Here is an 11,851-nt window from a genome sequence, read left to right on the forward strand (position 1 = left end):
ACACCACAAACTCCCCCAATCCCCCCCCCAGCCCCCCCCACTACGTTGTCCTTGGCCCGGCTGTGACTCTCCCCATCTCCTCTGTCTCTGCCCACACACCTAATGCGTAGACACACGCACCCCTCCCGCCGCCAACGCCACACACACCGCCTGCCCATAAACACCCCAACCCCCGCACACACCGAGGCCCCACACATACCCCGCCCCCCACCTCTCTCGCACCCCCCCACCCACACACACACTGCCTTGTCCTTTGCCTAGCAGTGTCTCTGGTCCTCTGTCTCTGCGCCACCACCCCTCGCACCCACAGGCCACACCCACACCCACACCCACACCCACAGCGGCACCCTACACACCACACGCATACCCGCGCACACACTCGGCCTGCACACCGCGCACCCACACATCCCGTACCCAGGCACACCCACACCCAGCCCGCCGGCAGACGCCACACACCACAAACTCCCCCAATTCCCCCCCCCCCCCGCCCCCCCAACTACCTAGTCCTTGGCCCGGCTGTGACTCTCCGCCTCGCCTCTGTCTCTGCCCACACACCACATGCTGAGGCCACACGCACCCAGCCCCGCCCCCAACGCCACAATTACACACACACACCCCCTCCCCATAAATTCCACGCGACGAGCGCACACACCACGCCCCTGTACACATCCCACTCCCCCACCCCTCCCGCAAGCCCCCTTCCCCCCCCCCCCCACCCCACACACACACTGCCTTGTCCTTTGCCTAGCTGTGTCACTGGGCCTCTGTTTCTGCGCCACCTCCCCCCAAACACACACCGGCCACACCGACACCCACACCCACACCCACAGGGGCACCCCACCCACCACACGCAGATCCGCACACACACCCCGCCTGCACACAGTGCACACACACATCCCGATCCCAGACACACACTCACCCAGTCGGTTCGCACCCCGCCCGCACACACCACACACCGCACACTCCTCCCCTCCCCCGCCTCCGCCCCCCCCACACACACACACTGCATTGTCCTTGGCCTGGCTGTGACTCTCCCCATCTCCTCTGTCTCTGCCCACACACCTAATGCGTAGACACACACACCCCTCCCGCCGCCAACGCCACACACACCGCCTGCCCCGCACACACCGAGGCCCCACACATACCCCGCCCCCCACCTCTCTCGCACCCCCCCCCCCCACCCACATACTGCCTTGTCCTTTGCCTAGCTGTGTCTCTGCGCCGACCCCCTCCACCACAACCACAGGCGCACCCTACGCACCGCACGCATACTGGCACACACACGCCCAGCCCGTTCGCACCCCGCCCGCACACGCCACACACCACACACTACCCCCCCCCTCAACCATACACACACACACTGCGTTGTCCTTGGCCTGGCTGTGATGCTCCACCTCTCCTCTTCTCTCGCTCTGCCCACACACCACACGCTGAGGCCACACGCACCCAGCCCCGCTTCCAACGCCACACCCCCCCCCCCCCCCCGCCCATAAACACCCCGAGACGACGGCACACGACACGCCCGCGCACACATCCCGCTCCCCCACCTCTCCCGCACTCCCCCTCGCCACCCCCCCACCCCACCCCACCCTACCCCGCACTCACACACTGCCTTGTCCTTTGCCTAGCAGTGTCTCTGGGGAGAAATAAGTATGAACCTTTCAGATGAATCCTGTGAACCTTGAGTGACATCAGTGCCTTTCTTGATCGGGACTCACGACACCCTCACCCTTTAGGAATGCAACTTTATCCGGAGGGTGGTGCCTGGTTTCACAAAAAAACCCCTTGGAAAACGTGAGTGCTTTGGGGATCAGAACAAAGGATCATAAAATGTCAGCAGGCCTCGTGGCCAGAAGATGATGGAAAACCCTTAAGACCTTCCTTGGAGGGAAAGCAGCTGATTTTGAGAAAGGTCAGGATTGCTGACCCCCGCGTGACACTGGATTCATCCCTATGTGTAACAAAAGGTTAGAAGCAAGCCTAAAAATCAAAGAAATGGGATCAGTTTCTGGAAAGACGGATTCCCCTCCGTCGTTTCTCTCTTGCTCCCCGTTTTTCTGGCTGAATTCGCATCTGCAGCATGGATGCGATTCCTCGTAAACCAAGTGATTCCGCCTCTTTTTCGCCACTAATATTTCCTACGACACGATCCATTTGTAATCTCTCTCTGTATATCTATAATGAATTAACTTTTTTCCTAGGACGCCGATTCCATCCCCACCCTCGAATCACCCTGGATCCACCAGGGCTGGACCCCGGCGTCGGTCGGTCGGTGCGTGCCTGCGTGCCTGCGTGCCTGCGTGCGTGCCTGCGTGCGTGCGTCGGTGGGTGCGGGCGTGCGGTCAAGAAGGCTCCCCTTCCCCCTCCCCCACCCCCCCACCCCCTCCACCCCCTCCGTCTGTCCGTCCGTGCGTCCCTCGTACCTCGCCCAGAGACGTTCCCGAGAAGTGTTGGCGTGTCCCGCTTTCCTGTCCACGTCGGTGACTGAGCGGAGAAACTGCGCCCTAGGATGGGCCCCCCCCGTCTGGCAACGAGTCCCTGCCGGTCTCCCTCGGAGCTTCTATGCCGAGGCCGGCTCTCTGGACAGTGGGTTGGCTGTCGGGCGCCACCTGCCTGTCGGTCGCTTTTTCAGATGGCCCTGCGGGGGGACCACGGATGGAGCGGGCCGGGCCGGCGAACTCTTGAATGCCCTGGGGCTGTGGAAGGAGGCTGTGTGGGAGCGGCACCTTGGGCCAGAGGTCCATGGGGAGCCATTGGGGCTTTTCTGCTTGGGACGGGACATCTCCTTTGGGAAACTTCATCGATTTGGAGAACAGCTATTGGAACCCCGGGGAGGTGACTTTCTGGGGGCTTGTCTCCCCTGGCGTGGGGGGAAATCTTCCTTCTCCCGCCAAGGATTTCAAACAGAGCCACGACAGATCACACGGATCCACTTGCTCCAGTCAGGTTCAGGGGCAGAACGCGAGGACCCAAGCTGGCCTGGTGACAGCGAGTCGCCAACCCCGCCCCCCCTCCCCCCCCCCCCCCAAACTCGGAACACTCCCCTGTCTGCCTGGCCAAAGACAAGTGCTGGCTGGTGGGGGCAGACTCACATTTCGTGGGAGTGGTCTTGATCGCGGAGGTGCTGAGTGAGCTCAGAAAACACAAGCAGATGATGCGGGATATCCATCCGTGCACGTGATCCTCTGCCTGACTGGATCTGTCTCTGCCCGCCCACCACACACACCACACGCAGACCCCACCCCACCCCATCCCCCACACCATGCCCATACCACACACCCACTGCGTCGTCCTTTGCCTGGCTGCGACTCTCTGCCTCTGTCTCTGCCCGCACCACCCGCAGGAACACCCTACACACCGCACGCATATCCGCACACACACCCCGCCTGCACCCAGCGCGTGCACACACGCATCCCGGACCACCCCCACCCCCCTCCCCACCCCGCCACACGCACACGCGCACACACACACGCACACATACCCCCAGCCCGTAGGCACCCGGCCCGCACAGGCCACACACCGCACACCACACACCACACACTCCCCCCGCTCCCCCATACACACACACACACACACTGCCTTGTCCTTTGCCTAGCAGTGTCTCTGGTCCTCTGTCTCTGCGCCACCACCCCTTGCACCCACAGGCCACACCCGCACCCACACCCACACCCACAGCGGCACCCTACACACCACACGCATACCCGCACACACACCCCCCGCCTGCACACCGTGCACACACACATTCCGAACCCAGACACACCCACACCCAGCCCGCTGGCACACGCCACACACCACAAACTCCCCCAATCCCCCCCCCACCCCCCCAACTACCTAGTCCTTGGCCCGGCTGTGACTCTCCGCCTCGCCTCTGTCTCTGCCCACACACCACTTGCTGAGGCCACACGCACCCAGCCCCGCCCCCAACGCCACAATTACACACACCCCCCGCCCCGTCCATAAATTCCCCGCGACGACGGCACACACCACGCCCCTGTACACATCCCACTCCCCCACCCCTCCCGCACGCCCCCTTCCCCCTCCCCCCCCACACACACTGCCTTGTCCTTTGCCTAGCTGTGTCACTGGGCCTCTGTCTCTGCGCCACCTCCCCCCACACACACACCGGCCACACCGACACCCACACCCACACCCACAGGGGCACCCCACCTACCACACGCAGATCCGCACACACACCCCGCCTGCACACAGTGCACACACACATCCCGATCCCAGACACACACTCACCCAGCCGGTTCGCACCCCGCCCGCACACACCACACACCGCACACTCCTCCCCTCCCCCGCCTCCGCCCTCACACACACACACTGCATTGTCCTTGGCCCGGCTGTGACTCTCCCCATCTCCTCTGTCTCTGCCCACACACCTAATGCGTAGACACACGCACCCCTCCCGCCGCCAACGCCACACACACCGCCTGCCCATAAACACCCCAACCCCCGCACACACCGAGGCCCCACACATACCCCCGCCCCCACCTCTCTCGCACCCCCCCACCCACACACACACACGGCCTTGTCCTTTGCCTAGCAGTGTCTCTTGTCCTCTGTCTCTGCGCCACCACCCCTCGCACCCACAGGCCACACCCACACCCACACCCACACCCACAGCGGCACCCTACACACCACACGCATACCCGCGCACACACTCGGCCTGCACACCGCGCACCCACACATCCCGTACCCAGACACACCCACACCCAGCCCGCCGGCACACGCCACACACCACAAACTCCCCCGATTCCCCCCCCCCCCCCGGCCCCCCCAACTACCTAGTCCTTGGCCCGGCTGTGACTCTCCGCCTCGCCTCTGTCTCTGCCCACACACCACATGCTGAGGCCACACGCACCCAGCCCCGCCCCCAACGCCACAATTACACACACACACCCCCTCCCCATAAATTCCACGCGACGAGCGCACACACCACGCCCCTGTACACATCCCACTCCCCCACCCCTCCCGCAAGCCCCCTTCCCCCCCCCCCCCACCCCACACACACACTGTCTTGTCCTTTGCCTAGCTGTGTCACTGGGCCTCTGTTTCTGCGCCACCTCCCCCCAAACACACACCGGCCACACCGACACCCACACCCACACCCACAGGGGCACCCCACCCACCACACGCAGATCCGCACACACACCCCGCCTGCACACAGTGCACACACACATCCCGATCCCAGACACACACTCACCCAGTCGGTTCCCACCCCGCCCGCACACACCACACACCGCACACTCCTCCCCTCCCCCGCCTCCGCCCCCCCCCCCCCCCACACACACACACTGCATTGTCCTTGGCCTGGCTGTGACTCTCCCCATCTCCTCTGTCTCTGCCCACACACCTAATGCGTAGACACACACACCCCTCCCGCCGCCAACGCCACACACACCGCCTGCCCCGCACACACCGAGGCCCCACACATACCCCGCCCCCCACCTCTCTCGCACCCCCCCACCCACACACACACTGCCTTGTCCTTTGCCTAGCAGTGTCTCTGGGGAGAAATAAGTATGAACCTTTCAGATGAATCCTGTGAACCTTGAGTGACATCAGTGCCTTTCTTGATCGGGACTCACGACACCCTCACCCTTTAGGAATGCAACTTTATCCGGAGGGTGGTGCCTGGTTTCACAAAAAAAACCCCTTGGAAAACGTGAGTGTTTTGGGGATCAGAACAAAGGATCATAAAATGTCAGCAGGCCTCGTGGCCAGAAGATGATGGAAAACCCCTAAGACCTTCCTTGGAGGGAAAGCAGCTGATTTTGAGAAAGGTCAGGATTGCTGACCCCCGCGTGACTCTGGATTCATCCCTATGTGTAACAAAAGGTTAGAAGCAAGCCTAAAAATCAAAGAAATGGGATCAGTTTCTGGAAAGACGGATTCCCCTCTGTCGTTTCTCTCTTGCTCCCCGTTTTTCTGGCTGAATTCGCATCTGCAGCATGGATGCGATTCCTCCTAAACCAAGTGATTCCGCCTCTTTTTCGCCACTAATATTTCCTACGACACGATCCGTTTGTAATCTCTCTCAGTATATCTATAATGAATTAACTTTTTTCCTAGGACGCCGATTCCATCCCCACCCTCGAATCACCCTGGATCCACCAGGGCTGGACCCCGGCGTCGGTCGGTCAGTGCGTGCTTGCGTGCTTGCGTGCCTGCGTGCCTGCGTGCCTGCGTGCCTGCGTGCGTGCCTGCGTGCGTGCGTCGGTGGGTGCGGGCGTGCGGTCAAGAATGCTCCCCCTCCCCCTCCCCCACCCCCCCCCACCCCCTCCGTCTGTCCGTCCGTGCGTCCGTCGTACCTCGCCCAGAGACGTTCCCGAGAAGTGTTGGCGTGTCCCGCTTTCCTGTCCACGTCGGTGACTGAGCGGAGAAACTGCGCCCTAGGATGGGCCCCCCGTCTGGCAACGAGTCCCTGCCGGTCTCCCTCGGAGCTTCTATGCCGAGGCCGGCTCTCTGGACAGTGGGTTGGCTGTCGGGCGCCACCTGCCTGTCGGTCGCTTTTTCAGATGGCCCTGCGGGGGGACCACGGATGGAGCGGGCCGGGCCGGCGAACTCTTGAATGCCCTGGGGCTGTGGAAGGAGGCTGTGTGGGAGCGGCACCTTGGGCCAGAGGTCCATGGGGAGCCATTGGGGCTTTTCTGCTTGGGACGGGACATCTCCTTTGGGAAACTTCATCGATTTGGAGAACAGCTATTGGAACCCCGGGGAGGTGACTTTCTGGGGGCTTGTCTCCCCTGGCGTGGGGGGAAATCTTCCTTCTCCCGCCAAGGATTTCAAACAGAGCCACGACAGATCACACGGATCCACTTGCTCCAGTCAGGTTCAGGGGCAGAACGCGAGGACCCAAGCTGGCCTGGTGACAGCGAGTCGCCAACCCCGCCCCCCCGCCCCCCCCCCCCCCCAAACTCGGAACACTCCCCTGTCTGCCTGGCCAAAGACAAGTGCTGGCTGGTGGGGGCAGACTCACATTTCGTGGGAGTGGTCTTGATCTCGGAGGTGCTGAGTGAGCTCAGAAAACACAAGCAGATGATGCGGGATATCCATCCGTGCACGTGATCCTCTGCCTGACTGGATCTGTCTCTGCCCGCCCACCACACACACCACACGCAGACCCCACCCCACCCCACCCCCCACACCATGCCCATACCACACACCCACTGCGTCGTCCTTTGCCTGGCTGCGACTCTCTGCCTCTGTCTCTGCCCGCACCACCCGCAGGAACACCCTACACACCGCACGCATATCCGCACACACACCCCGCCTGCACCCAGCGCGTGCACACACGCATCCCGGACCACCCCCACCCCCCTCCCAACCCCGCCACACGCACACGCGCACAGACACACGCACACATACCCCCAGCCCGTAGGCACCCGGCCCGCACAGGCCACACACCGCACACCACACACCACACACTCCCCCCCGCTCCCCCATACACACACACACACACTGCCTTGTCCTTTGCCTAGCAGTGTCTCTGGTCCTCTGTCTCTGCGCCACCACCCCTTGCACCCACAGGCCACACCCACACCCACACCCACACCCACAGCGGCACCCTACACACCACACGCATACCCGCACACACACCCCCCGCCTGCACACCGTGCACACACACATTCCGAACCCAGACACACCCACACCCAGCCCGCTGGCACACGCCACACACCACAAACTCCCCCAATCCCCCCCCCCACCCCCCCAACTACCTAGTCCTTGGCCCGGCTGTGACTCTCCGCCTCGCCTCTGTCTCTGCCCACACACCACATGCTGAGGCCACACGCACCCAGCCCCGCCCCCAACGCCACAATTACACACACCCCCCGCCCCGTCCATAAATTCCCCGCGACGACTGCACACACCACGCCCCTGTACACATCCCACTCCCCCACCCCTCCCGCACGCCCCCTTCCCCCCCCCGCCCACACACACTGCCTTGTCCTTTGCCTAGCTGTGTCACTGGGCCTCTGTCTCTGCACCACCTCCCCCCCCACACACACCGGCCACACCGACACCCACACCCACACCCACAGGGGCACCCCACCTACCACACGCAGATCCGCACACACACCCCGCCTGCACACAGTGCACACACACATCCCGATCCCAGACACACACTCACCCAGTCGGTTCGCACCCCGCCCGCACACACCACACACCGCACACTCCTCCCCTCCCCCGCCTCCGCCCTCACACACACACACTGCATTGTCCTTGGCCTGGCTGTGACTCTCCCCATCTCCTCTGTCTCTGCCCACACACCTAATGCGTAGACACACGCACCCCTCCCGCCGCCAACGCCACACACACCGCCTGCCCATAAACACCCCAACCCCCGCACACACCGAGGCCCCACACATACCCCGCCCCCCACCTCTCTCGCACCCCCCCCCACCCACACACACACTGCCTTGTCCTTTGCCTAGCAGTGTCTCTGGGGAGAAATAAGTATGAACCTTTCAGATGAATCATGTGAGCCTTGAGTGACATCAGTGCCTTTCTTGATCGGGACTCACGACACCCTCACCCTTTAGGAATGCAACTTTATCCGGAGGGTGGTGCCTGGTTTCACAAAAAAACCCCTTGGAAAACGTGAGTGTTTTGGGGATCAGAACAAAGGATCATAAAATGTCAGCAGGCCTCGTGGCCAGAAGATGATGGAAAACCCCTAAGACCTTCCTTGGAGGGAAAGCACCTGATTTTGAGAAAGGTCAGGATTGCTGACCCCCGCGTGACTCTGGATTCATCCCTATGTGTAACAAAAGGTTAGAAGCAAGCCTAAAAATCAAAGAAATGGGATCAGTTTCTGGAAAGACGGATTCCCCTCTGTCGTTTCTCTCTTGCTCCCCGTTTTTCTGGCTGAATTCGCATCTGCAGCATGGATGCGATTCCACGTAAACCAAGTGATTCCGCCTCTTTTTCGCCACTAATATTTCCTACGACACGATCCGTTTGTAATCTCTCTCTGTATATCTATAATGAGTTAACTTTTTTCCTAGGACGCCGATTCCATCCCCACCCTCGAATCACCCTGGATCCACCAGGGCTGGACCCCGGCGTCGGTCGGTCGGTGCGTGCTTGCGTGCCTGCGTGCCTGCGTGCGTGCGTCGGTGGGTGCGGGCGTGCGGTCAAGATTGCTCCCCCTCCCCCTCCCCCACCCCCCCCTACCCCCTCCGTCTGTCCGTCCCTGCGTCCGTCGTACCTCGCCCAGAGACGTTCCCGAGAAGTGTTGGCGTGTCCCGCTTTCCTGTCCACGTCGGTGACTGAGCGGAGAAACTGCGCCCTAGGATGGGCCCCCCGTCTGGCAACGAGTCCCTGCCGGTCTCCCTCGGAGCTTCTATGCCGAGGCCGGCTCTCTGGACAGTGGGTTGGCTGTCGGGCGCCACCTGCCTGTCGGTCGCTTTTTCAGAGGGCCCTGCGGGGGGACCACGGATGGAGCGGGCCGGGCCGGCGAACTCTTGAATGCCCTGGGGCTGTGGAAGGAGGCTGTGTGGGAGCGGCACCTTGGGCCAGAGGTCCATGGGGAGCCATTGGGGCTTTTCTGCTTGGGACGGGACATCTCCTTTGGGAAACTTCATCGATTTGGAGAACAGCTATTGGAACCCCGGGGAGGTGACTTTCTGGTGGCTTGTCTCCCCTGGCGTTGGGGGGAAAGCTTCCTTCTCCCGCCAAGGATTTCAAACAGAGCCACGACAGATCACACGGATCCACTTGCTCCAGTCAGGTTCAGGGGCAGAACGCGAGGACCCAAGCTGGCCTGGTGACAGCGAGTCGCCAACCCCGCCCCCCCTCCCCCCCCCCTCCCAAACTCGGAACACTCCCCTGTCTGCCTGGCCAAAGACAAGTGCTGGCTGGTGGGGGCAGACTCACATTTCGTGGGAGTGGTCTTGATCGCGGAGGTGCTGAATGAGCTCAGAAAACACAAGCAGATGATGCGGGATATCCATCCGTGCACGTGATCCTCTGCCTGACTGGATCTGTCTCTGCCCGCCCACCACACACACCACACGCAGACCCCACCCCACCCCACCCCCCACACCATGCCCATACCACACACCCGCTGCGTCGTCCTTTGCCTGGCTGCGACTCTCTGCCTCTGTCTCTGCCCGCACCACCCGCAGGAACACCCTACACACCGCACGCATATCCGCACACACACCCCGCCTGCACCCAGCGCGTGCACACACGCATCCCGGACCACCCCCACCCCCACCCCCCACCACCCCGCCACACGCACACGCGCACAGACACACGCACACATACCCCCAGCCCTTAGGCACCCGGCCCGCACACGCCACACACCGCACACCACACACCACACACTCCCCCCGCTCCCCCATACACACACACACACTGCATTGTCCTTGGCCTGGCTGTCGCTGTCTCCCCCTCCTCTGGCTCTGCCCACACACCACGTGCGTAGCCATACGCACACCCCCACCCCCGCCCACAAAACCCCCACCCCCGCACACACCACGCGCCCCCACACATACCCCGCCTCCCCCACCTCTCCCGCTCCCCACGCCCCCCCACACACACTGCCTTGTCCTTTGCCTAGCTGTGTCTCTGCGCTACCCACCCTCCACCACACCCACAACCATAGGCGCACCCTACACACCACACGCATACCCGCACATACACCGCGCCTGCACACAGTGCACACACACACATCCCGACCCCAGACACACACACACACACACACACACACACACACACACACACACACACACACACACATACAGCCCGTTCGCACCCCGCTCACACAGGCCACACACCACACACTCCCCCCTACCCCCTACACACACACACACTGCGTTGTCCTTTGCCTGGCTGTGTCTCTGGGCCACTGTCTCTGCACGCCCCACCCCCTTCCGGCCACGCCCACACCCACAGGCGCATCTCACAGGCACACACCCATGGTGCCCACCCGACACACACTCGGCCTCACGTGGAACCTATACACACACCACACACATTACCCTTCCCACCCCCCCACTCCCGACACCCAGCCACTCAGCACCACCTGCGCATGCCCCAGACACACCACCACACGCCGCCTCCTGCCCGGGTCCAGCCCCGTTGGATCCAGGGAATTCGAAGGTGGGGACGGCGTTGGCGTCCTTGGATAAATACGTATTTAATGACAGAGATATAGAGAGATTAGAAACGGATAGTGTCGTAGGAAAATGAGTGGAGGAAAAGAGGCTGAATAACTTGGAATTCAGCCAGAGAAACGGGGAGCAAGAAAGAAGCGACATGGGGGTATCGGTCTTTCCGGAGACGGATCCGATTTCTTTCGTGTTGGGTTTGCCTCTCTACCTTTGGTGACATATAGGGATGACTACAGAGTCACGTGGGGGCCAGGAGTCCCGACCTTTCTCAAAATCAGGTGCTTCACATACATGTACGAAAAAAAAAAAAAAAAAAAAGGTCTCAGGGATATGACATCATCTTCTGGCCGTGAGGCCTGCTGACATGTGATGATCCTTTCTTTCTGATCCCCAAAACACTTCTGTGTTCCAAGGGTGTTTTTTTCTTAAACCAGGCACCACCCTCCAGATAAAGGTACATGCCTGTAGGGTGAGGGTGTCGTGAGTTCCAATCAAGAAAGGAATGGGTTGAACCCAAAGGTCACATGATTCCTCTGAAAGGTGAATCCTTATGTCTCCTCTATGCTAGTTAGATTCACTCTAAGGGCAGGGAACATGGAGATGTAGCAGCAACCATCAGCCCAACACATGAAAACCCTTTCCCCCATGGTGCCCTGAAGGTCTCTTTAGGCTTAAGAGAGTGATCGAGTGACATGTTTACATAGCAAGGACACAGGGCTGGATCC

The sequence above is a fragment of the Capricornis sumatraensis genome, chromosome 2 (genome assembly GCF_032405125.1).
Source record: "Capricornis sumatraensis isolate serow.1 chromosome 2, serow.2, whole genome shotgun sequence".
Lineage (NCBI taxonomy): Eukaryota > Metazoa > Chordata > Mammalia > Artiodactyla > Bovidae > Capricornis > Capricornis sumatraensis.